This window comes from Narcine bancroftii, chromosome 6 (assembly GCF_036971445.1).
Source record: "Narcine bancroftii isolate sNarBan1 chromosome 6, sNarBan1.hap1, whole genome shotgun sequence".
NCBI classification, from domain to species: Eukaryota; Metazoa; Chordata; class Chondrichthyes; order Torpediniformes; family Narcinidae; genus Narcine; species Narcine bancroftii.
The window spans coordinates 154,073,119-154,098,732 of record NC_091474.1 but is presented as its reverse complement, the minus strand read 5'-3'; the positions used below and the strand labels follow the sequence as shown (position 1 = coordinate 154,098,732).

Here is a 25,614-nt window from a genome sequence, read left to right as displayed (position 1 = left end):
AAGGCCCTGTATAGCTGCAGTAAGGTATCCTTGTTCCTATACTCAAACCCTCTTGATATGAAGGCCAACATACCATTTGCCTTTTTAACCGCCTGCTGTACCTGCATGCTCGCCTTCAGAGACTGATGTACAAGTACCCCTAGGTCTCTCTGCACTTCCCCATCTCTTAATCTATTGCCATTCAAATAGTAATCTGCCCTCCGGTTTGTATTACCAAAGTGGATAACCTCACATTTATCCACATTGTAGTGCATTTGCCATGTATCTGCCCAGTCCCTCAATTTATCCAAATCACACTGGAGCTTCCTGACCCCCCCTCTTCCGTGCACACAACCCCTCCTAGCTTAGTGTCATCTGCAAATTTGGAGATATTACATCCAATCCCCTCATCCAGATCATTAGTGTAAATTGTGAACAGCTGGGGTCCCAGTACAAATCCCTGTGGCACCCCACTGGTCACCGCCTGCCACTCAGAAAATGAGCCATTTATCCCAACTCTCTGTCTTCTACCTGCCGGCCAGTTCTCAATCCACATCAATACTTTGCCCCCAATCCCATGAGCCTTGATTTTGGAAGCCAGTCGTTTATGCGGGACCTTATCGAAGGCCTTTTGGAAGTCCAGGTACACCACATCCACTGGCTCTCCCCCATCTATTTTACCTGTCACCATCTCAAAGAATTCCAATAGATTTGTCAAGCACGATTTACCTTTTGTAAATCCATGTTGACTCCGTCCGATCCCTTCTCTGCTAGTCATATGCTCCGCTATTACATCCTTAATAATGAATTCCATCATTTTGCCCACTACTGATGTAAGGCTCTCCGGCCGAAAATTCCCTGCTTTTTCTCTACCCCCCTTTTTAAATAGTGGGGTAACATTAGCTACCCTCCAATCCATGGGTACTGATCCTGAGTCTATCGAGTTCTGGAAAATAATTCTTAAAGTATCTGCTATCTGAATGGCCACTTCCTTGAGTACCCTAGGATGTAGATTATCAGGCCCTTGGGATTTATCTGCCTTCAATCCCATCAATTTCCCCAAGACCATGTCCTTAGAGATACTGATTTCTTTCAGTTCCTCCCTTGCATTAGTCTCTATGTTTCCCAACATCCTTGGGAGGTTATTTGTATCCTCTCTTGTAAAAACAGAACTAAAGTAAGAATTTAATTGGTCCGCCATTTTCCTTATTCCCCATTATATATTCCCCTGATTCCGACTGCAAAGGACCTACTCTGTATTTCACCAATCTTTTCCTCTTGACATATTTATAAAAGCTTTTGCAGTCAGTTTTTATATTTGCTGCAAGCTTACTTTCGTAATTTATTTTTGCTCTCTTGATTAATCCCTTTGTCCTCCTTTGCTGCATCTTGAACTGCTCCCAGTCTTCGGTTGCGGTACTTTTTTTGGCCAATTGATATGCTCTCTCTTTGGACCCAATGCTGTCTCTAATTTCCCTTGTTATCCACGGTTGAGTCACCTTTTTTGGTTTATTTTTATGCCAAACCGGTATAAACGATTTTTGCAATTTCTCCATTAGATCTGTGAATGCTTTCCATTGTCTATCCACAGTCAACTCCCCCATAAATACCACCCAATCAATCTTACTCAACTCCCGTCTCATACCATCATAATTCCCTTTATTTAAATTCAGGACCTTAGTCTCGGTTTTAATTTCATCACTCTCCATGTCGAGTGAGAATTCGATCATGTTGTGATCGCTCCTACCCAAAGGGCCTCGCACAACAAGATTGCTGATTAGCCCCTTATCATTGCATAATACCCAATCTAAAATGGCCTGCTCCCGAGTTGGTTCCTCGACATATTGGTCTAGATAACCGTCCCGTAAACATTCAAGGAATTCCTCCTCCTCTGTATTTTTACCAATTTGACTAGTCCAATCTATATGCAAATTAAAGTCTCCCATGATGACAGCTGTTCCCTTATTGCACGCTTTTCTAATTTCTCTTTTAATGCCTTCCCTCACCTCTACACTACTATTTGAAGGCCTATATGGCACCCCCACTAACGTTTTTCACCCCTTGCTATTCCTCAGTTCTACCCATATAGATTCCGCATCTTCTGAGTTAATATCCTTCCTGTCAATCATGTCGGTCCCTTCTCTCACCATCAATACTACTCCACCCCCTTTTCTTTCTTGCCGATCCCTCCTAAATATCGTATTCCCCGGGATGTTAAGTTCCCAGGCTTGTCCACCCTGCAGCCATGTTTCTGTAATCCCAATCAAATCATAGGCCACATGCGAGACAATTATTTTCTAGATGTTGAGTTCCACAAATTCTATTAGATGATCAATTGAATACCTGATTCAGATGGATCATATAAAAAAATTATCCACATATCTGAAAGATTAGGGTACAGCTCCACCCAAAATTGTTATGGCAGTGTCTGCTATATTGACAGCCTACCACTGCCCTAATTAGTCACCCAGTTCATCTAAGCTGCAGCATGTACTGTTTAACTTTGTGACTGGTGCTGTCTGGGTGGTGGATGCTGCAATTTGGGCAAAGTGCAAAAGGTGAAGGTACATAATCTCCAAATTCCTTTCTGATCTCGCACCTCTAACGATGACTTGGTTCTTATCTTCATTTGTGTGGATCATTATTTGTGAATTTAGGCAGTAAAACGTAGAAGTTTGATTAGATTTAGATTTCATCAAATGTATTAAATTTAGACTTTTAGCACTGTTACAGGCCAATTCAGCCAATTAACCTTTACCCGGTGCATTTTTGAAGTGTGCGAGGAAATTGGAGCCCCTGGAGAAAACCTACGCAGACGTGGGGAGAACATACAAACTCCTTACTGACATTGCGGGATTCGAACCCAGGTCTGGTCCTGATTAGCTGGTGCTGTAAAGGCATTGTGCTAACCGTGCCATCTTGTATTCATCAGTATTCTTGTGTTACAGAAATTAAATAGCACAAATCTATTTGAGAAATGTATTTAATTTTTAATTTGATGTCCATTTAACTAGCCTTTGGTGGCTTCTGAAAGATTTTCTTGAGATGGGTAGTGAGTGATAGGAATTGAGTTTTGTTTTTAACTGTGAATGTTGGTCATTTTTAAAAGGAAAGCCAAAGTATCTTGGATGCAAAATCTCAGCTGATTTGTGTGCTATGGATCATGAATGTAATTAGATGAAAAGACTTCTTACATTTTGAACAAGTTGTAATATGGAAAGAAAATATAGAGCAAGTTTGTTACTACCAGCTTTGCAGGCATAAAAAAAAATGCTGGGTGCACATTTCTATTACAAAAAACATTCTTTGAGAGAATAAATCTTTGGAATTAAATATAGTTTATGTTTGTCTTCTGATGTTCTCAAGCACTTTTGCAGTATGTCAATATTATACCAATAATGCTCGTCTCTCATTTTTATACTGGCCAAATCTAGTTTGACATTGTGCAAGTGAAAGTTGCTTACTGATGGTAGTAAAAGGCAAAAGAAGACCAGCACAGGTGAATAGATAAATAATCCTGAAGGCATGTTTGGATACTATGATTCCACAGAAACACAAATTGTTATACATATATATCCACATACAAATTTTAAACCAAGACTAGCTTGGTTGGCATAGTCAAGTCAAGCTGAAGGGCTTATTTCTGTGCTGTTAAGCTCTATTACGGTATGATGTCTATATTTGATGAGACCATCTGAAGTGTACTTTATAAGTGAGTACAAGAGGTCTTTGAATTCTTTCTAAAAAGATAGAAAGAATCAGAAGATATTTGCAGGAGTTAGATTTATTTTGAATATTCTGCGCTGGTAACATTGGTGAATCATGAAAAAAATCCCCTAATAGTGTAAGCATGATGTAATGAACAAGGACAACTCTCAAACCAGAGAAAAATTCCAGGGGAATTTTGAAAATATCAAAATGGATTTGAAATTCATTGTCAATCAGATTGAAGCTTGAGCAGCAGGTCTCAAATCTTCAGTAGGATCTCATTGGGCTGTTTCCATCCAGTTTTCTGAGGATTTTGCTGTACTGAATTACTGATTTTCACCAACTTGTGTTTCAGTTGTTAGTCTGAATCTTAATCAAAGCGTCTTCATTATAAGATTACCAGAGGTCCTTCATAGCATGCTTGCATCAATATCCAAAGAGGGGAAATTCTACCTGTGGAAAAAAAATCATTCCAAATATTGGAATTTAGGGTGTTTTCAAAGAAACGCTGAGTGGAATTTGTAAATGTGTGTTTATTTAAAAAAAGAGAGAATTAACTTATTGAGATACAGGAAATTCTGAAAAGAACATACAAATTGGCTGCATGAGTAGAGCATCAACCCACTCTTCCATTTAAATAAGGCAAAGCTGATCTGATTGCATCCCCAAATCTATTTACATGTCTATTTTTCAGTCCATTTTCACCCTATTACTCAACAAATATCTTTTTAACTCAAAATATTCAGACTCTCATCCTCGAAAATGAGTAGAAATAGAAGTCAAAGGATTTCTGATTTCCTGAGAAAATGCATTTTTTGCTGGATTGCATCTTAAATGAATAATGTCCTTATTTAAAATGGTAACCCTTTATTCTCCCAGATCTTCACCAAATCCTCCTTGTCAAACCTTCGGGATCTTGTGTGTTTCAATGAAGTACCCTCACCCTCTTCTAAACTTGATTGGTTACAAGGCAAGCTAATCCATCTCTTCCTCATACAAAAACCACTTGTCCGAGGAGAACTTTCTCTGATTAATTCATCTCTTTTTGTTAATATTTGATTTATGATTTTCCAGTCTCAAACTCAGACAGTTATCAACATTATTAGTTTCAATGTTAACATAGTCAGCATTGACAACAATTTACAATTGTCTATTTTATACAGTTTGTGCAGAATTCAAGCTCTTTTTAATCTCCCTTCCTCCTCAACCTCCATATTCAACATGAGACGATTAAGTAATCACAATTACACAGGACACTAAAGACATTCACAACAAAGAGACGAAACATATGTTAGGATTTTGTGGGTTTGTTGCGGCATGGCTATTTTATTTTCTTGACTTTACCTGGTTAGGACAAGTTCCCCCCCCCCCCCCCGCCAGACATCTGAGGGGTAGGCAGGTGAGGCGAGGTGGAAAGACATGACAGTCTACCTATAGTCATGCTCCCATGAATTTTGAATATGGTTGCCAATTTTTTTTTGTAAGTATCGTATTTTTTACTTAAGATGTAAGTGATTTTCTCCAGGGGAACACAGCTTTGCATTTCTGTGTTCCAACGCTCAATGCTCCGGTCGGAGTCAGATTTCCAGGTAACCGCTATGCACTTACTGGCCACTGCCAATGCAATCGTCACAAATTGAATTTGGAATCTGGACAGCTTCATTGCAAGTCTTATGTCCATTATGTTTCCGAACAGGAACAACTCAATATCTTGCAGAAATTATTTGCCTACAATTTTTCCCAGGACTTGACCTAGCTCCACCCAAAAGAGCCTCACCGTGGTACATGTCCAGGTTGCACACACAAAGGTTCAACGCACAATGCTGCATCTACAACATGGATCTGATCATTCTGATTTAGATCTGTTCAATTTTTTGCAGTGTCAGATACAGCTGGTGCAGAAAATTGTATTACAACAGCCTGTACCGCAGATTGATGGTTCCCAAGTCCAACTCCCACCTGTGTCTTGATTTATGAAGGCCTGGTTTGGGTCCTTCTGCTTGGAGCAGGAAATACATTGCAGAGATGAACTTCCGGGTGTTTTCCCCTTTCAAACCATGGTCTCTATGTTGCTGCATTTTGGCGGGGCCATGGTTCGACCTAATTTGTCCAGTAAAAAAGATCTTATCAGAAGGTAGCAGTGGGACGTCTTGTTTGATAAACCATACTTAAGTCTGAGTTGTTCAAATGACATAAGTTTCTCCTGCTTGTAACAGTCTTCTATGCACCTGACACTGTTCCGACACGAGGTGTCCAGGATCTTGTTACCTACCGTTAATGGTATTAATCTATTTGGAGTTGGGGGTGTTTTTGGGGACAGCCCCACTTTGATACCTAAATATTGATTAATTTTATTCCATATAGTGTTTATTTGTTTTAATATAAAGCTGCCTTCTTTTCCATATAACAATTTAGCATCCCATTTATAAATAAAGTCCTCTGCCACCTTCTCACCCACCATGTGCAGGCCAATCTGTGCCCAGGATGGTATATCTCCTGAGGGGGCCAGAATTGTGCACAGTACTCCATATGTAATCTCACCAGTGCCTGATATCATTGAAACATCTTCTTCCCAGTTTTGCATTTATTTTCACTAATGTTAAATGATGATGTTCTGTTAACTTGCCAAATTTTTTGCTATGCCTGTTTAAGATGTCCCAGGGGTATGAGTGCCCAACTTGTAAATTTATGTGAAATTGATCATAAGGGCATAAAAGTTCAGTTTCTTCAGCATTGCAGAGATTCATGATCTCTTTCCATCTCGGTGTTTTGCTTTTATTTTACCAAAATGAGCAATATACTTCACATTATTTGTTGAATGTTTTGTTGCTCATTCAATGGCGGATGCCACTGCTTCGTCAGTTAACAAAGGCAGAAATAACTTGAGGGAGGAGCTGGTCACAGGATAAGAGGAAGGCCAGGTAGGGCAGAGGTGAGGGGTATTTCTTCAACAAGATGGGATTGTCCTTTCTACAGGACTTCGCTTGATCAGTTTCTGAGTTTATTCAAGGTTGAGGTGCAATAGCTTTTTGGGTACCAACAAAATTGAGGGATGAATTGCAAGGGAAAGTGTACTTCTAATCACCCCACCAGGATTAAAGTGCATGGACACTATACCAATTGCTTATTTGACTCTGGGTCAACTGACAGTTTTATTCACCCGGACCTGGCCCACCGTTATAGACTAGCTATTCTCCCCACTACACAGAGAATTTCATTGGCGACCAGATCGCTCTCAACTGGGGTAAAGGGGTACTGCGTGGCGACCCTGAAAGTCCACGTTCACAGACTCCAAACTATTAGTCCTTCCCCAATTGTGCGCCCCTCCTCTGCTGGGACTGGATTTTCAGTGCCAATTTCAAACCATTTCCCCGCACTTTGACAATAGACAATAGACAATAGGAGCTGGAGTAGGCCATTTGGCCCGTCGGGCCAGCACCGCCATTTTAAATCATGGCTGATCATTATGTCTATAACCACTCCACCCCGGGAACCTCCTGCCAGCAGCAGCCTGAGCCACCCGCCCCCGCGATCCGGGACCTCACCTCTAGTCTCTCTACCCTCTGAGTTGCTCCACCAGCACTTTTTGCAAATCTCACACCTGGCTGGAAGCCTGTGGCCACCAAAAGCCAGCAATATAGTTCTGAACAGTGAGCTCAAGATGCCTGTTATGCGCAGAGTCTGGATGTTCTGCGAAACAATCTCCAAGTCTGCACTTGATCTCACTGATGAAGAGAACACCTTGTCAGGAGCACTAGATACATTGTTGAGATATTCATCTGAATCTTTGCCTTATGTGGAAGGGCTCTTTAGGTCCATGACTGGTGGTGAGGGAGAGGTGTAAGAGCCAGTACTGCATTTCCTGTGGTTGGAGGGGAGAGTGAGGGATGAGTGGTCAAGTGAATCATGAAGGGACTGATCACTGTGGATTGAGATCAGAGGTGGGAAGAGGTAGATATCGTTGGTGGTGGGGTCCAGTTACAGTTGGCAGAAATTATTTTGGCAGGAATATGGGAACCCGAGTGATAGGGAAAAGGGTAGGGAAGATAAAGAAATGGCCAAAAAAGTAAAATAGGAAAAGTAATGTTGGGAGGAGAAAGTAAAAAATCAGATGGTGCAGTGAGTTTTCGGGTCAATGATAAATGATGTTAAGAAATTTACAAAGAAAAATAGTGGGCAGAAAAATCAAAAGAAAAGGTTACAGAAGTCACTAGATATTAAAAGGACAAAGAGCATAAGGGCACTTTATCTGAATGCCCGCAGTATTAGAAATAAGTTTAGTGAACTTGAGGCGCAAATTGGTACCCGTGCCTATGATTTGGTAGCCATCACGGAAACATGGCTACAAGGTGACCATAAAGGGGAATTAAACTTTCAAGGGTATCAGGTGGTGCAAAGAGATAGACAGGATGGTAAGGGAGGTGGAGTTGCACTCTTAATCAAAGATGAGCTCCAGGCAATAGTGAGGGATGATATAAGATCTAAAGAGCATAATGTTGAGTCCATTTGGGTAGAGATAAAGAATAACAAAGGGAAAAAAATTATTGGTGGGTGTTATCTATCGCCCACCAAATAACAATAGTTTTGTGGCACAGAAAATAAATAGAGAGATAAGTGAGGCATGTAATAATTATATGGCAGTAGTCATGGGGGATTTTAACTTCCACATAGATTGGGAAAATCAAGTTGGTCATGGGAGTCTGGAAGAGGACTTCATAGAATGCATCCACGATAGCTTTCTTGAGCAGCATGTGAAGGAACCCACAAGAGAAAATGCTCTCCTGGATCTAGTGTTGTGCAATGAGATAGGTAGAGTAAATGATGTAATAGTCAGAGACCATCTGGGAAATAGTGATCATAGAATGATTGAATTTCTCATTCAGATGGAAGGGTAAATAGTTAGATCTAAAACTAATATATTATGCTTAAACAGGGGTGACTACCATAGAATGAGGGAGGAATTTGGCAGAGTGGACTGGGAGCACAGGCTAATTGATGAAACAGTTGAGGAACAGTGGAAGATTTTCAAAGAAATATTTTGTAATGCTCAACAAAAATATATTCCGGTCAGGAAAAAGGGCAGCAAGGGAGGGAAAAATCAACCGTAGTTAACAAAGGAAATAAAGAAGAGTATAAAATTGAAGACGCAGGTGTACAAAGCTGCAAAGAGCAGTGGGAAACTGGAAGATTGGGATAACTTTAAGAGACAACAAGGGGTTACAAAGCAGGTAATAAGAAATGGGAAAAAGGATTAAGAAAGTAAATTGGCACAAAATATAAAAACAGAAAGCAAAAAATTTTATATATATATAAGTATATATATAAGTATATATGTATATATATATATATAAGTATATATATATATATATATATAAGTATATATATATATATAAGTATATATATATAAGTATATATATATATATAAGTATATATATATATAAGTATATATATATATAAGTATATATATATAAGTATATATATATAAGTATATATATATATATAAGTATATATATATATATATAAGTATATGTGTGTGTGTGTATATATATATATATGTATATATATATATGTATATATATATATGTGTGTGTGTGTATATATATATATATATGTATATATATATATGTGTGTGTGTATATATATATATATATATATATATATATATATATATATATATATATATAAATAAATAGAAGAGGGTGGCCAGAGTTAATATAGGACCCTTGGAGGATGAAAAAGGAAAACTGGTAGCAAAACATGAGGAAATGGCTGAGGCATTGAACAAATATTTTGTCAGTCTTCACGGTGGAAGACACGTTCAGCATGCCCAAGTGTGGAGTTAAGGATGTGAATGTTGGGGAGGGCCTTGATAAAATAGTTGTTACAAAGGAAGTAGTGATGGAGAAACTAATGGGACTAAAGCCAGACAAATCACCTGGTCCTGATGTTATGCATCCAAGGGTTCTGAAGGAAATGGCAGAAGTTATAGTTGATGCATTGGTGGTCATATACCAAAATTCCTTGGATTCTGGGCAGGTCTCGGCAGACTGGAAGACAGCAAATGTCACGCCACTTTTTAAGAAGGGATGTAGGCAGAAGACTGGAAATTATCGGCCAATTAGCTTGACATCTGTATTTGGAAAAATGCTTGAAGCCGTCATTAAAGATGAAATAGTGTAACGTAAGGATTCAATCAGGCAGACGCAGCATGGTTTTAGAAACTTGTTGGGATTCTTTGAAAATATAATGGGTGCGGTGGATAGAGGGGAACAGGTTGATGTTGTGTATTTGGATTTCCAGAAAGCGTTTGATAAGGTGCCGCACAAGAGACTTTTCAGTAAGTTACAGGAAAGTGGAGTCCGGGGAAGTATATTGGCATGGATCAAAAATTGGTTGTCTGACAGGAGGCAGAGAGTCGGGATAAGTGGGAGTTTTTCAGGTTGGCAGAGAGTGGAAAGTGGGATGCTGCAGGGGTCGGTGTTTGGCCCACAACTGTTCATCATTTACATTGATGACTTGGAGGAGGGGACAAAATGTGGTGTAGCCAAGTTTGCGGATGACACTAAATTGAGTGGAAGAACAAATTGTAATGAGGATGTGGAGAGTCTGCAGAGGGATATAGTTAAGCTGGATGAGTGGGCAAAGGTTTGGCAGATAGAGTACAATGTTAGTAAGTGTGAGGTTATCCACCTTGGCAAGAAAAATAAAAGAGCTGAATATTATTTAAAGGGTGAAAAAACTACAGCATGCTGTTGTTCAGAGAGACTTGGGAGTGCTTGTGCATGAATCGCAAAAAGTTAGGTTGCAGGTGCAGCAGGTTATTAAGAAGGCAAATGGAATGTTGGCCTTCATCGCTAGAGGAATTGAATTCAGGAGTAGGGAGGTAATGTTGCAACTGTACAAAGTACTGGTGAGACTGCACCTGGAATACTGTCCAGTTCTGGTCTCCATATTTGAGGAAGGATATACTGGCTTTGGAGACAGTCCAGAGGAGGTTTACTAGGTTGATCCCTGGGATGAAGGGGTTGACTTATGATGAAAGATTAAATCATTTAGGATTGTATTTGCTCGAGTTCAGAAGAATGAGAGGAGATCTTATAGAAACATATCGGATTATGAAGGGTATGGATAGGATAGATGTAGGAAGGTTTTTTGAGCTGGCCGGGGAAACTAAAATGAGAGGACTCAGTCTCAAGATTCGGGGGAGTAGATTTAGGACAGAGATGAGGAAAAATAGATTTTCCCAGAGAGTAGTGAATGTTTGGAATTCTCTATCCAGGGAAGTGGTTGAGGCTACTTCATTAGACATATTTAAAATTCAGTTAGATAAATTTTTACATGATAGAGGAATTAGGGGATATGTGGAGAAGGCAGGTAGGTGGAGTTGGGTCACAAATTAGATTAGCCATGATCTTATTGAATGGCAGAGCAGGCTCGATGGGTCATTTTTGGTCTACTCCTGTTCCTACTTCCTAAGTTCCTATGATATGCAGGTGGTGTGAAAGGCAAGGATCAGAGGAACCCTATCCCTGTTTCTTTGAGGGGGGTGGGGGTGTCAGATTGTGAGAGCAAAACTCAGAGAAACTGAGGAAATGGAGAGATATTTCTATTGACCACAGCAGAGGGAAGCCACATTCCCTGAAAAAATGTCCTGGAACAGAAGGCCCAACAAAGAACTGAGGAGGTGGAAAAAAGGATGACATCTTTTCAGGAGAAATGGTGAGAAGGGATGTAGTTGTCTAGGTAGCTGTGCAAGTCTGTGGGTTTGTGGTAAATGCCTCCATCCTGAGATGGAGACAGAGAGAGGGGTAAGTGTCAGAAATTGTCCAAGTGAATTTGAGGTTAGTAGTCAAATTGATAAAATTGATGAGTTCTGCACTGATGCAGGAAATAGCTCCATATAGTCATCAATGTACTGGAGCATGAATTGGGATGTGGTTCTAGGATAGGTGCAGAACAAGGACTGTTCCACATTGCCAATGACAAACTTCTTGATTTGAAAGAAAATTAGAGGTTTTAACAGAGATATTCAGGGTGAGAATGAGTTCTGCCAGATGAATGAAAGTATCAATGGAACAAAACTGGTCAGAACATTGTTCCATCAAGAAGCCAAGCTTTGTATCAGAAAAATGGAGGAGAGGGATTGTGGAGATGGAGGAGCTCAGAGGAAAGAGTGGAGGAGGAAGAGAAAGAACTGTGCTGAGGGTGGAATGCAAGGTTAGGGGAGAGTGGGGTTCTTTAATAAGAGTGGTGATGAAAGAAGGAGAAAAAGCCAGGGGTAGGACAGTAGAGTGGCATATTACCGGTAAAGTATCTAGAGCCTGGAGTTGGGAGGGAGAGTTAAGAAGTCCTGAGGAAATACAGGAGCCAGAAAAGGAGGGAATTACTGCAGAGCATAGGAGCCTGAATTTGGGTAAGTTTCCAAAATTTGGATCAAATAATGGATGAAATAGAATTGCAATCTACAGCACATTTGAGAAAGCGAAGCTCAGAGCTGTGGGAGGGAAAGAGAGAGAACCAGAGGGATTGATGCCTGGTAGAGATGGTGAAGCATAGGATGCAGAAAGCGAACCATTCAGGAGGAGAGGTGATTGAATCTGCATATAGAGATCTTGGCTGGGGCTGAACTGAAAGTCCTAAGAATCACCTCGGTCAAGATGTTGATGAATACTAGTACTAAGGAAGGATACATGATTGTGGTAACGAAGGATCCTGACACTTCTTTACATTGCTGTAGACGTCTCCTTTGAGTACCATTGTTTACCTCTGAACATGCTCATTATTAGAACCAGAAGATCATAGAAGTAAATAAATAAGAAGCTTGCAGATGCTGGGGAACTAGTGCAGTACACAAAAGTGCTAGAGAAACTCCTAAGCATTCTGAAGTTCATTCATTTTTTCAATGTTTCAGTGATTGGTTCAATGCCATTTGTGTATGCTTTGTACTTTTATTCAATAGATTTTCATGGATAGCAATCTCTGCAATTCATCATTGTCTCACCTGTCAGGTCTGTCTGGTTAATGCCATGGGTAGGTAGTATAGTGTTCAGTACATCTAATTAAGGCAGTTACAATATATACACACTAATTATTTAAGGATCACATTCAAGTTCAAAATGTTGAATACATGTCAAGAAGTAAATGGAGGAGTGTATTCTCAATGACTGAAAATAGGATCTAATTTTTCTTGAAACATTAAGGTGCTCATCTACCATGCTGCAAAAATGCCAGGTATAGTCAATATTTCAGAGTGTAAAGGTCTACATCGCTCATCTGTAATCATATAGGGTTAGTGACTGGTATATCATGGGTACATTTATAGCATGGAATCAATACAATGTGTATTGGGGTACAAAATGCAAACCTTAAATGGGCTTACTTGCAAGGCGGTTAATAGAGTCTTTCTTTGGCTTGGCTTCGCGGACGAAGATTTATGGAGGGGGTAAATGTCCACGCCAACTGCAGGCTCATTTGTGGCTGACAAGTCCGATGTGGGACAGGCAGACACGGTTGCAGCGGTTGCAGGGGAAAATTGGTTGGTTGGGGTTGGGTGTTGGGTTTTTCCTCCTTTGTCTTTTGTCCGTGAGGTGGGCTCTGCGGTCTTCTTCAAAGGAGGTTGCTGCCTGCCGAACTGTGAGGCGCCAAGATGCACGGTTTGAGGCGATATCAGCCCACTGGCGGTGGTCAATGTGGCAGGCACCAAGAGATTTCTTTAGGCAGTCCTTGTACCTCTTCTTTGGTGCACCTCTGTCACGGTGGCCAGTGGAGAGCTCGCCATATAGCATGATCTTGGGAAGGCGATGGTCCTCCATTCTGGAGATGTGACCCACCCAGCGCAGCTGGATCTTCAGCAGCGTGGACTCGATGATGTCGGCCTCTGCCATCTCGAGTACTTCGACGTTAGGGATGAAGGCGCTCCAATGAATGTTGAGGATGGAGCGGAGACAACGCTGGTGGAAGCGTTCTAGGAGCCGTAGGTGATGCCGGTAGAGGACCCATGATTTGGAGCCGAACAGGAGTGTAGCTGCAAAGTAAATGGGACTTGAAATAAAAGCTGCCAAAAAAAAAACAGTGCATGTACTTTCCAGTCAGATTATTTCCCAAAAGAGGGGCTAATTTGTACCTCTTTACATTAGACGAACTTGTTAATCCAATTGAATGTTGTTTCCTTGTTTGCCTCAACGTGAAGGTGCAAGTTGGCCTTTGAATTGCACTGAACATTTTTGTACATGTAACAGCAGCGCTGCCACTAGTGTGAACCCATGAGAGCAGGAAGTAGAGACACAGCACTCCCTTGGAGTCCAACTGCCCAGAGCGACTGCCAGCAGTACCATACAGGCTTTGAATGGCCTATTAAGGGACCCGACGGTAGTTTTATTAAAATCCTGCGACTGGGAGGTCTGGACCCAAGATGGTGGTGCCTATGATAGGCAGCAGCCGTGAGAGGTTCCAGACTCCAGGGAAGTGGAGGATTGGCGCAGGGTACCAGAAAACAGAGAGACCACCCCACTACCCATCTGAGAAGGAGAAGCAGAAGAGACCACCTATGGGATGGTGACCATGGTGGCGGACTTGTGAGGTGCTTTGTGTCTGAAGGACCCAAGGAGGCTGGTGGAGACTGTAGTCAAGGGAATCGCATCATGCTGCTGACTATTGGAGATTGGCTCAAAACTGGCTGAATGGGAACCAGATATTGGAACTGGGATGCGAGAGAATGTTGAGGCTTCCTAATGTCATTGGAGGTTCAGATCTGGAGCTTGGACTGTTGACGGTTTGGACTCTGTGTGGCTAGTAGCACTGGAAGCAAATCTAGGGATTCTCAGGAGGAATTTCTTTTTTTGCTTCTCTTTCTCTGACTGCAGAGACACTTCAGGAAAAAAATTTCTGCTGATGAGAAAAATGTCTGCCTTATAGCAAGTTTGTATAATATGACTGTTTTTATTACATGACAATAAATTGAAGCTTGAACCTCGTGTCATGTTGGGGAAATAGTTGCATCATTTAGATTCAGGCTGAGTTTTAAAATCTTGCTTTTTCAGGGTCCATTTGCAGTTTTTTACAGCTTCAGAATCAAGCTGGTGGGTGGAAGTTAACAGAAAGAAGGCACAGTACTTTGCCAAGATACCCATGTCAGCCAGAAAAAGCAGCTGGTTATGTATTTCAGGAAAGTGGGGTAGAGCCCACTCTTCTGTCCACATAAATGGAGTTCAAGAGGAGACGGTAGATGGCTTCAGTTTGCTGGGAGTAAACATTTCTAGTGATCTGGCCTGAACCAACAACATTGATAAAACAGTCAAGAAACCACACCACTGCCTCTATTTTCTGAAGGAAATTCAGAATGTCCCCAGTTTCCCTCAACAACTTCTACAGGTGCGTAATCAAAAGGCTACTAGCTAGATGTAGCATAGCATGGAATGAAAGCTGCTCTGCCAAGATTGGATGAATTAGCAGAAGGTGGTGAGTGCTGCTCAGAATATTACACAAAATCCTCCTCCCACTGCCTAGGAAAGGAAGCCAACATAGTGAAGGACACATCTCACTATAGACAAACTCTTTTCTTCCTCTTCCCATTGGGTAGAAGGTTTAAGAGTGAAATCATGGATCAAGAAGCTTAAGTATAGTTTTATCCCCACAGCCATCAGTCTCCTGAATGAACCCCATAACAGTGCTCTCGTGCTGACCTTGCTATGTAGTATTTAATATTTTTCATTGTAACTCTAGACTCTGTAACTGTTCTCTTGGCCATCTACTTTGTTTGGCTGTATGTATATTTCACATTGCTAGACTGCTCAAGGAAGAACCCTTCTCATTGTACCAGGTATGTTTCATATTGCTAGACTGCTCGAGGAAGAACCCTTCTCATTGTACCAGGTACAGGGACAATTAGTAATTGGGTTAACAATTGGTTATTGTATTGAACTCCCACCAATGCAGAAGTTGTTCACTGATAGTTTCAGCTTTGCACTGAATAGATGAGGATGATATTTGCTTTAATTGTACCAGGTACAATGTGATGAAAAACTTGTACTGAATTACCCTGTGTATAATAGTTTGATGCAATTATCCTTAGATAGCTAATTATTTCAAGAAGGATTTAAGCACTCATAATTTTAGTTGTTCATATAGAATCATTGGGAAGTTTTCAGTAAGTATTGAATACTGAGATCAATGCCATTACTGGATTGTTTACAGAAGATGATAGAAGTAGAATTAGATTCATTAATAGAGAAGGTAAAGCAAGAATTTTCTTCTAGACTCAGACTTGCAATTCTACTTTGCACTCCATTGTTATTATGTGGAATTGCATGTTTCCCATTGTTTTTTTGTAAAGCATCTACTGTACATTATAGATGTATCGGAAAATCATAGAATAACACAGCTGAGAAAGAATCCTCGGGCCAAAACATTGATTACCTTTTTCTTCCTATGAATATTGTGTGACCAGCTGAGTTTCTCCAGCACTTTTGTGTCTTGCACATAAAAGGAAGCAATTCAGTCCACTATGGCAGCACTATAAATGTATGCTGTTATTTTTTAATGTTGTTGATATTTTCCAAGACACCAGCACCTGAGCTATCAAGTATGAGTTTGATATTGGTTACAATATCAGTACTATATATTGAATGGAATTCAGTACTTTGAACAATATTGTGCATGTAAATTCCACAAAATTGGTGATATGTGGGAAAGAGCAAGTGTTTAACTAGTCAACATTTTCCATTTTTCCTTCCCATTCTCAGCTTTGACGTTACCAAATCTGTGGTCATCAATATCTATCAAACTTCATTTTTGATCATAAGTATGTCTAGATCAGTCTCAAAAATACTGCAATTAAAATAGAAATTAGAGGCTGGTATTCTTTTGTCATTGATCCAACTGCAAAATGTGGCCACAATCAATCAACAAATTAATATGCAGGAACTCCAAGATTAACAAGCCAATAACTTCTACCTCAGGCATTTGAAAATGCATCACTTGTATGTGTTCCCATTATCATCATGTTATTCTTTCAGTATTACTTTGAAATTGTGAAAACCACCAGTCAGAAAATATCTTCACAGTTCTGAAGTAGTCCAAGAAATTGGCTCAGCATCTGAATTTCAGAAGATAATCTTGTGTGGGATTCAAGATTCAAAAATCATTTAATATCATCTAATACTACAAAACAAATAAAATTAAACAATATTGCCTTCTGCCTGGCGTAAGGAAGACAAAGAGGTTCCATTAGTGTTGCCCGCCGCCCCTTGCAATATGAGCAAAAAGAAGCAAAAGAGAGTCGCTTCAGAGTCGGTGAGTGTCCGTGGATTCATCTCCAGCACTCTGCAGCTGCTTCAGCCAGACAGACTCCTGTTTGATTCATCGGCAACCCAAACTCCAGATCCAAACCTCTAATATGATCACAAAGCCTTTAATGCCCAAAACCCTTTGGGAGCCCTTCTTTCCTCCAACAACTTCTCAATTCCTGGCTCTGATACCTGGTTCCCATGAGTCAGTCTCCAGTAGTCCGCAGCCAGAGCGGGTTTCCCACCGCAAATTGACCGCGGCCTGTACCTGTCCCTCAGCTGCTGAGCCCTTTGCTAGTCCACTGCAGGTGGGGTATCTCTTCTCCTTCTTTTCAAAGTGGGATGTTCTCCCCATTTCTAATGCCCTGTGCTGGTCCACTGCTTCCCTGGATTCTGCAACTGCTCATTACTGCTGCTGAACATGGGTACCACCATCTTGGGCACAAAGTCTGTGGTTACAGGATTTTAAAATAAAACACATTTGGCTCATTTAAAACCTGCACGGTGATGTTGACATTTGGATCACGTGGTTGAACCCTTTAGAGCAGTGCTGTATCTCCGCTGCCTGCTCTCCTTAATCTAGACCAGCAGCAGTGCTGCTGTTGACAGAGTTGCCATTTTTCAATGATGCCTGAAATAAAAGAGCTATTCAGATCATTGTTGATCTTTGTCCCAAAATCTATCAGCAAATCCTTTAGTTCTCTGCATCATATACTCATCTAGCATTGCTTTAAATGCTTCAACCATTGCTCTTTGTGACTTGTTCATATTCTCAGCACTTTAATGTTTGCATTTTGTGGCAGTCATCTTCTAATAATGACCTCTAGTGCTTTCCACCTGGATAATGCAAATCTCCACTGCTTCTAGTACATGAGTCATTGGTCTTCTGAGGAAAAGAATTCATGGAGCAAGCCTTGAATTTCTGCTTTCTAGTACACCTCAGAGATGTGGACTGCAGGACCATCATCAATTCTTCAAATCCACTGGCAAGGCAAGCAAACTGATGTCACATTCTTTCTCAGGCCATTATTCCCAGCAATGAACCCTCTGAGAATTGAGTAATGATGGTGGATAAATCAGATCATTATTGTGCCTGACACCTGGTCCTGAAACAGTCACTCTACACCAAGCTCCAACACTTCAAGGATTGTGAGAAGAAAAGAGAAATGCATCAAAAGTTGTCAAAATCTCATTGAAAAATTGTTACATTCTCATAAATTCCAGATAAACTCTAGCCATTGACAGATCGAGGACAATCCAGCAATGATTATGGCACTTTAGAGAATGCGAACAAGCCCAGCAAAGTGTGCAGTACTTCCAGACAATCTTCTTGCATGCATTCATCAGTCCTGTCTGTGACTTTGGCCCCAAGAAGCTGTTTTTTTTTCTCCCCAGTCTGTAATGTATGAATCCAATGAGTAGTGTGGAGTACTTCACATATCATGGTGCAGTTGACTGATACACTTCGAAGGTCTTACCAATATCTGGACTACTTGGGGAGGGTGGGCAGCGGGAGGGGGTGGTGGAGTCCTCTGGTGCTCGGGCCCTGCTGAATGCCAGGGTGCAGTTTGTGAGAGTATGTGAGGTACAGATCCTGATTGATAAAGAACATTGCTGAGTTACAATATGGGACAATGTTATTGAGCAATGCACAAGCTAACCAGTGTACATGGTGGGAAATGTCATTTGAAAGATTATGAACACATGTTAAAGACCAACATGAATACAAGAAATGTGTTCTTTGTACTTGATTTTTTTGCAGCTTCTGGTGCTTAATTTCTGCAGTAACAACCACAAGTTTGGATTATTTGCCTCTCGGCGATTTTTATGCACTCCTCCAAGTACCCCACCTCATCCATCAAGACTCCTTAAGGTATTTTTTTTTAAAGTTCTGTAGGCAATGTTCTCCCTTGATGTGACATGTTTCCACTTTGCAATGACTTCCCACCAAAAATGGCTTCTGCTTTTTGGAATGTGGGTTGGCTTTAAGAATTCAAGTTAGGGTTAATTGTTGGCAGCCACTTGCGTTATTAGCTTCCATGATGCTTAGAAACAGTAGAATGTAGTCCGTGCTGATCGCATGTAGCCATTGGGAAATTAGCAGAGAGTATCAAGTTGGCATCACTATATCAGTACCTATTTTTGATGGCCATCAAATTTAATCCCCTGAAATATTTGGTAATACTTATCCAACAATGAAGATATAAATTACTTCTTGATGTGAAATACAATGTATAAATCTGATTACAAGTGTATTAATTGCTTCATTTGAAAACCCAAAGTTGTCATCGTGGTGTGGAGTTGCCATGACTTAAAATGAATTAAAGTTTCTCAGACTTGGTGCCCCAGAGAGGAGTACCCGAAAATCTTTTGTGTATTTGTATATTACACAGCTGGAATGTTATTTAAATGGAATAATATATGATAATAGTTCTTAGCAAGCTATTTGGCTTTACAAAATAAATTATGAATATTTAATCATTCCAGATATGTTTTGACTTTTCAAATTTTCATTTGATATTTAAACTGCTTGTATTTTTTCGAAGCTAGGTTACAGTCTCAGAATCAGGAATTAGCTATTTAGGACTGAGATGAAGAGAAATTTCTTTGTAGGATTAGAAATTTTTGGAATTAATCATTTCCCTGAGGATTCCATGTGGTCAGCAGAAAGGTATATTCAAGATTGAGTTAGATTTGTGGACATTTGGGGAATTGCAGAATATAGGTCTACTGGAAAAGAGGGCACTGTTGGCATAGAGCTTAATCTGGAGCTTCAATAAAGAGGTTCAGCTCCAAATGTTGACCATTTTTCTTCTCCCACTTGACCTGCTGAGTTCTTCGAGCAGAATGAGTTTGACTAGTGCTTAATCTGTTGAATAGGTTTCTGGGGACTTGAACCATTGATCTCGTGTCCTGATTTAAATTTGAGTAAATTAGAATTCTGATATTGTTCATGTTCAGTCTATCACTGAATGATTGTTATAAAAATAAAACCCAACTAGTTCTCTGATGTGTTTAGAAGAAAGAAATTATCAATTTTTGACCTTTCGGGCCTGAGCATAACTTGATGTAGTTAACTCCAAGCTTCCTCCTCAGTTCGGGCAATTGGGAAGGAATAGTAAATGCTGATTTCATCAGGAGTTCCAAGTTCTCACGAACAAGCAGATTTTAAGAAGTGCAGTTTGAAGTGCTATGTGGCTGATTCCTACCTCTATTTAATGTTAATTCAGTCAGCTCAATTATCTTTCCTGGGTGCCAAGGATTCATCTGAACTAATGTGTGGCTGTTCAAGTGCGAGAAAGAAGTTCTTACTATGTTTGTGGGGAACATTGGGAGATCAGTGGGAAATTCTGCTATTTCCCTGCTGATTGTAGGTTCTTGTCCAACAAAATTTATTTCAGGATCTGAAAGTCAATAATATTATGCACCAAATCTATAATAATTTGAGACCAGAAATTCGGTGCAGATAGAAACCCCTATTTTCTTCTTTTATTTGCTTTTTATTATCACCCTTTTGAATGTCATATTTCTGTAGTTCTTATCATGTGGGGTGCATTAAGTTTCCAACTGAGGATTAAGAACACACTTGGCAAGCTTAAAGGAAAAGCTGATCCAGCTCACATAAAGTCATAGCCCCTTGGAAAATTTATTACAGGTGATCAGTGCATGATAGCAGTGATTCAGTACAGAAGCTCTTTTATTACAAGCAAGCTTTAAAACCTTCTCTCGTACATACAGTACATTTAACTTCAGCCACCAATCATGTCAGCATATGTACGGAAACAACTTGTTGATTCTCCTCCACGTTTTACATTTACAAATCTATCAACACTCTTACGTCATTGTGCAATCTAAATACTGGATAACCATTTTAATTGTACTCTGGCACCACAATTTAACCAAATGGTCAATCACCTGCACAAGAGCAATTTAGGATAGGCAATTAAAGGTGCCCTTGAATTAAAATAGCACTGAGCCAGCAGATGATTCTCCTTAGCCCCGTTCACACTGGCATTTTAACTCCGTAATTAACTACCAATCTACTGGTTAATGTGCCAGTGTGAATGCTCACGAACCGGCATGTAGGTGTCAGATCGCCCCGGGGATGACCCACCTAGGAAGGGTGTATCATCGCTGATTAATTTTGAATCTGTGTACTAGTTAGCCCATTGCGAAAAGAACAGGGGGTTGGCAGGTCGTCACTGCTGGAGGATAGGTACCCCTTTGCTCTGGGATGCCGGGTGGTAAATGTGAAAGGGCGTTTAGCATTGGTCCAGTGTGAATGGCAAAAAAAGCTATTTAAAACCAGTTCGTTGAACTGCTAATTTACTGGTTCGCCAATGTGAAAAAGGCTATTGATAACCCAAATGTTTTTTTTTTAAAACTTGCTTCAATTAGTAGAACTTGTTGCTTTTGCTTAATTTAATAAAAGGTAAAGATATTACATTTTCTTTACTTAAACAGAATGAGTTCTATTTGCCTTCTGGTATTTGTAGCATTCATGCCAAAAGCCCTTGTAGTTTTCATTTTAAAATCTGTCTCCTGTCTGTCAGTCCCAGTATTTCAACTCTAGTTACTCTATATCAGCAAGAATTTTTTTTTTAAATTGAAGATTTTGGGAGCTATTTTCATATTTGTGGCAGGTTAACAAATTGCTTATTTTGTTACTGTCTATGGAAATCTAACATCAAAGTTAGATCATTTGCATTTTAACTGCTTGTCACCCTCTGTGGTTTATAACTGGCATAACATATGCTCTGAAGATTAAATTACAAAAAACATAAATTTACTGTCCCTGCACTCCTTCCCCCCAATGAAACACTTTGTAGAGAAATAATAATCTTAATATTTGAAACCATTATGTATAAATTGACCACTTGCTGAACCTAATCCATCTAAATCAGGCTCAAGTGATTTTATTCATTTTTAGCTATCTGAGGGATTTATCCCAAATCCAATGCCTGCTGAAATCAGTTCACAGTGGAGATGAGTGATCCACCCAGACCTTTCTCATCCTGTTGGCTATTCCAACTTGTCATAGGAGTGATGTCTATACAGACAGAAAAAGATTCAAAGATTTGCTGAAAGGCTCCATGAAAAATGTAATCCACCCCCCCCCCCCCCCCCCCCACTGTGACTTCTTGGAAATCCCTGGTCTGTAACTGCTCCATGTGGAGAAGGAACATCAATGGTGGTATTCAAGTGGAGACCATGCTTTGGGAGCATATCAAAGCCCAGTGTAAACACCAGGGGGTATATCTTACATTGTACATTCCCTACCAGGCCTGCCCATTGGGCGTCCACTTGTTGATGTGTCCACAGTAATCTCTTCAGTCACAGCCAAACCCACTGAGCTGAAGTGGATGCAAGTCATCCTGGGTTCTGAGGGACTGCTTAAAAAGGAGACTCACTATCAATCATGTTGGTTATGTACGGAGGCATTTTCAACTTTGATCTTCATGCATAATAAGATGTGTTTGTGACCTCTATAGCCCCTGTAGGTAACTTTTAACACCAAGGCCACTATGCATTATGGATTAAAACATTTTTTTTAAATTCAAACTACTGAGGTGTAGCAGGTGGAAACATTTGAAATTGCCACAGCAAACTAATGTTTTGCATGGTCTTGCATTTAATTTTCCACATCTATGTGGCATTGTCTTTGCATGCACAGACTTGTAATGAGGTTCAAAAAGATAATTGGATTTCAATGCAGCGTAATGAGTTGGAGAAAACGTACAATCTGTGGGAATAATCTTGTGAATTTGACCTATTTATCATGTGTGTTATGGAAGGGTACCAGATGGCCCTCTAATCTTCCATGAGTGAAATTGATTTCAAATGTTTATAAGGTATTTTTTGTTTTCAATTGCATCCCTACCCTGATCTTTTTTTAAATCAATTATAGCTTTGGAAGAAAACTGATGCAAAAGAAAATAAATGATGTTAATATGTTTTGTGATTACCTTGTGTCTTTACAGCAAGTTTCTCTGCAAATAGTAAACCTGGGCCAGCTCAACTAAAGTTTCACTCACGTTTGTTGTTTACAATACAGATTTAAAAATAAACTTGGTTCAACTGTCCTGGTAGTTGCTGAAGTTGTATAAAATATTTTGGATTATTATCTCGTTTATTTGAGGTAATGTATTATGCTTTGCACAAGTAATTACAAATCATGAGTAATGCAGATACTAGCTTCTGTTTCTCAAAAGAATAGCTAGATGTTCATTCATTGTGATTATTTTCAAAAGACATGATTGTCAGTGATATCTGGGGAGAGCAGCCTAGATAGAAAGTTTATGGAACACCCAAACAATAATATCTGTTGAGTTCCATTAGTAAGAGTGTGATGGTTTTGAACTAATTCACTTTGGCAAAGACAACAAAAGAAAGAAGCTTCTGATGTTTAGAGTAATTAATGATTTTGTGAAGTGTTTGTGTAATGAAAAGTCTAACATTTCGTGGGAAGTTTATAAAAGTATTTATGTACCTTTCACATCCTCAGGACAGCCACAAGAATTTCAGAGTTAATTATTTTCGAAGTACGAAGAATTGTTAAGCAGACTTTGCTGACAAAGCAATTAAACTGATTTCTTAAGCTCTTTGTGTGATGTGATTAAGTCACTGAAAACTTCAGTGTTTGCATTATTTGTTTTATTTTGCCTTTGTTATAATAAAGCAGCAGTCAGTTCAAGATTTCTCCAAATTTATTTTCCAATTTCAAGAGTGAAAGAGCTGCAATAATGCTCGTTGGTTTGGGTCTACTTTCATTTTTCAGAATCAGAATTTATTGTCATGAACATATAACAAAATTAGTTGTTTTGCAGCAGCGTCACAGGTGCAAATATTATAAGATAATTTTTTAAATGAATAAATTAGTGCAAAAAGAAAGGAAAGTGAGTCGTGTCTGTGGTTCATTGTCCATTCAGAAAACTGATGGCTGAGGGGAAGAAGCTGTTTTTGTACTGTTGGGTGTTTGTCTTCAGGCTCCTGTACCTCCTTCCCGATGGTAGAAGTGTGAAGAGGGTAAGCCCTGGGTGGTGAGGGTCCTTGAGGATAGAGGCTGCTTTCTTATGACACTGCCACTTGTAGATGTCTTTGATGGAATGAAGATGAGTGCCACTGATTTCACCCTTCTAAAGTCCACAATTAGCTCCTAGTTTTGTTAATGTTGAGTGCAAGGTTGTTGATGTGACACCACTCATCTAACTGATCAGTCTCCCTCCTATCTGCTTCCTCTGAGTTTGTGATTCTGCGAGGACTGTGGTGTCATCAGCAAATTTGTAAATTGCATTTGAATTGTGTCTAGCCACAGAGTCGTGGATGTAGAGCGAGTAGAACAGTGGGCTACATGCATCCTCGAGGTGTGCATCTATTCATTGTCAGGGAGGAGGAAACATTGTTTCTGGAGAGGAGGTTGGAACAAGAGGCCATGAGTTAAGGGTAAGGGAGCAACACTTTAGGAGAAATATTAGAGGTGGCTTTTTCACTCAGTGAGTGGTGGCAGAGTGGAGCAGTCTTCCGAATGGGATGGTTGCGGCAGGGTCCCTTCTGTCGTTTGGGAGAGGGTTGGATGTGTGCCTGTTTCTGCTCCGTGAACGGTTATATGATTTGTACTGATAAGGAGGTTAAGGATACAGTTACAAGGGTGAGGGGGTGCAAGGCCCAGGTTTTGGAGCTTCTTGACTGGTACTAAAGGTGTGTAAATCTGAGTGGTAGTTGAGGAAAGATAGCCTGACGTAGTGATCCAGAATGGAGTGGAGAGCCAGTGTTATTGAATCTGCTGTGGAGCAATGTTGATGAGAGTGATTCTGGCCATGACCAACTTCTCAAAGCATTTCATCAGAGTAGATGTGAGGTCTACTGGGTGAATGTCATTGAGGCCGCCCACCTTTCTCCTCTTGGGCAACGGGTATTACTGATGCTGTTTTGCAACAGCTGGGAACCTCCGACTGTGGCAACATAAGATTGAAAATATCTGTGAACACTCCGGCTAGTTGGTTGGCATTGATTTTTCAGTACCATGCCAGGCACACCATCAGGGCCTAACACCTTGTGAGCATTCACCCTCTTCAAGGATATTCTGATGTTGGCTTCTGCAAGGATTATCATTGGTAATGTTGAGTTCTTCTTTTCAAACAAGTGTAAAAGTTGTTCAGCTCATCAGGTGCTGAATTATCACAGCCATTTATGGTGTTCGGCCTTGCCTTGTAGGATGTAGTAGCCTGCAATCTCTACCATAGCTGGTGAGTCTCTGTCTCTAGCTTCCCTCAAAATTGCCTCTTTTTTTTCTTTGATGGCCATCCACAGGTTGTATCTGGACTTCCAGTAGAGATCTGGATCACCGGTCATAAATTCATTAATCTTAACCTCAGCAGGTTGCGAATCTTCTGATTCATTCACAGCTTCTGGTTGAAGAAACTTGAAGAATTTGCACCTGTGCACACATTCATCCACGCAGGTTTTGATGAAGATGGTAATACCTGTGGCATATTCATTCGGATTGAGGATGAGCCTTAGAATATGGTCTATTGCACCAATTCAAAGCAGTCCTGCAGGCATTCCTCTGGCTCCCTCGGCTATACTTTCACCATCTCCACCACTGGTACTGTAGACCTTAGTGTTTGCTTATATGTTAGGAGTA

At 40.2% G+C, this 25,614-nt stretch overlaps 1 protein-coding gene across 1 annotated transcript in view; it reads left to right on the top strand.

Annotated features, from left to right (window-relative positions):
- Positions 1–25,614, top strand: part of LOC138736611 (kelch-like protein 29) — a 483,106-nt gene that overhangs the window by 83,771 nt on the left and 373,721 nt on the right. Inside the window, exon 2 of the mRNA XM_069886405.1 lies at positions 18,733–18,843. The gene's annotated coding sequence lies outside the window, so the exon portion shown is untranslated. The remainder of the gene's footprint in view (positions 1–18,732; positions 18,844–25,614) is intronic.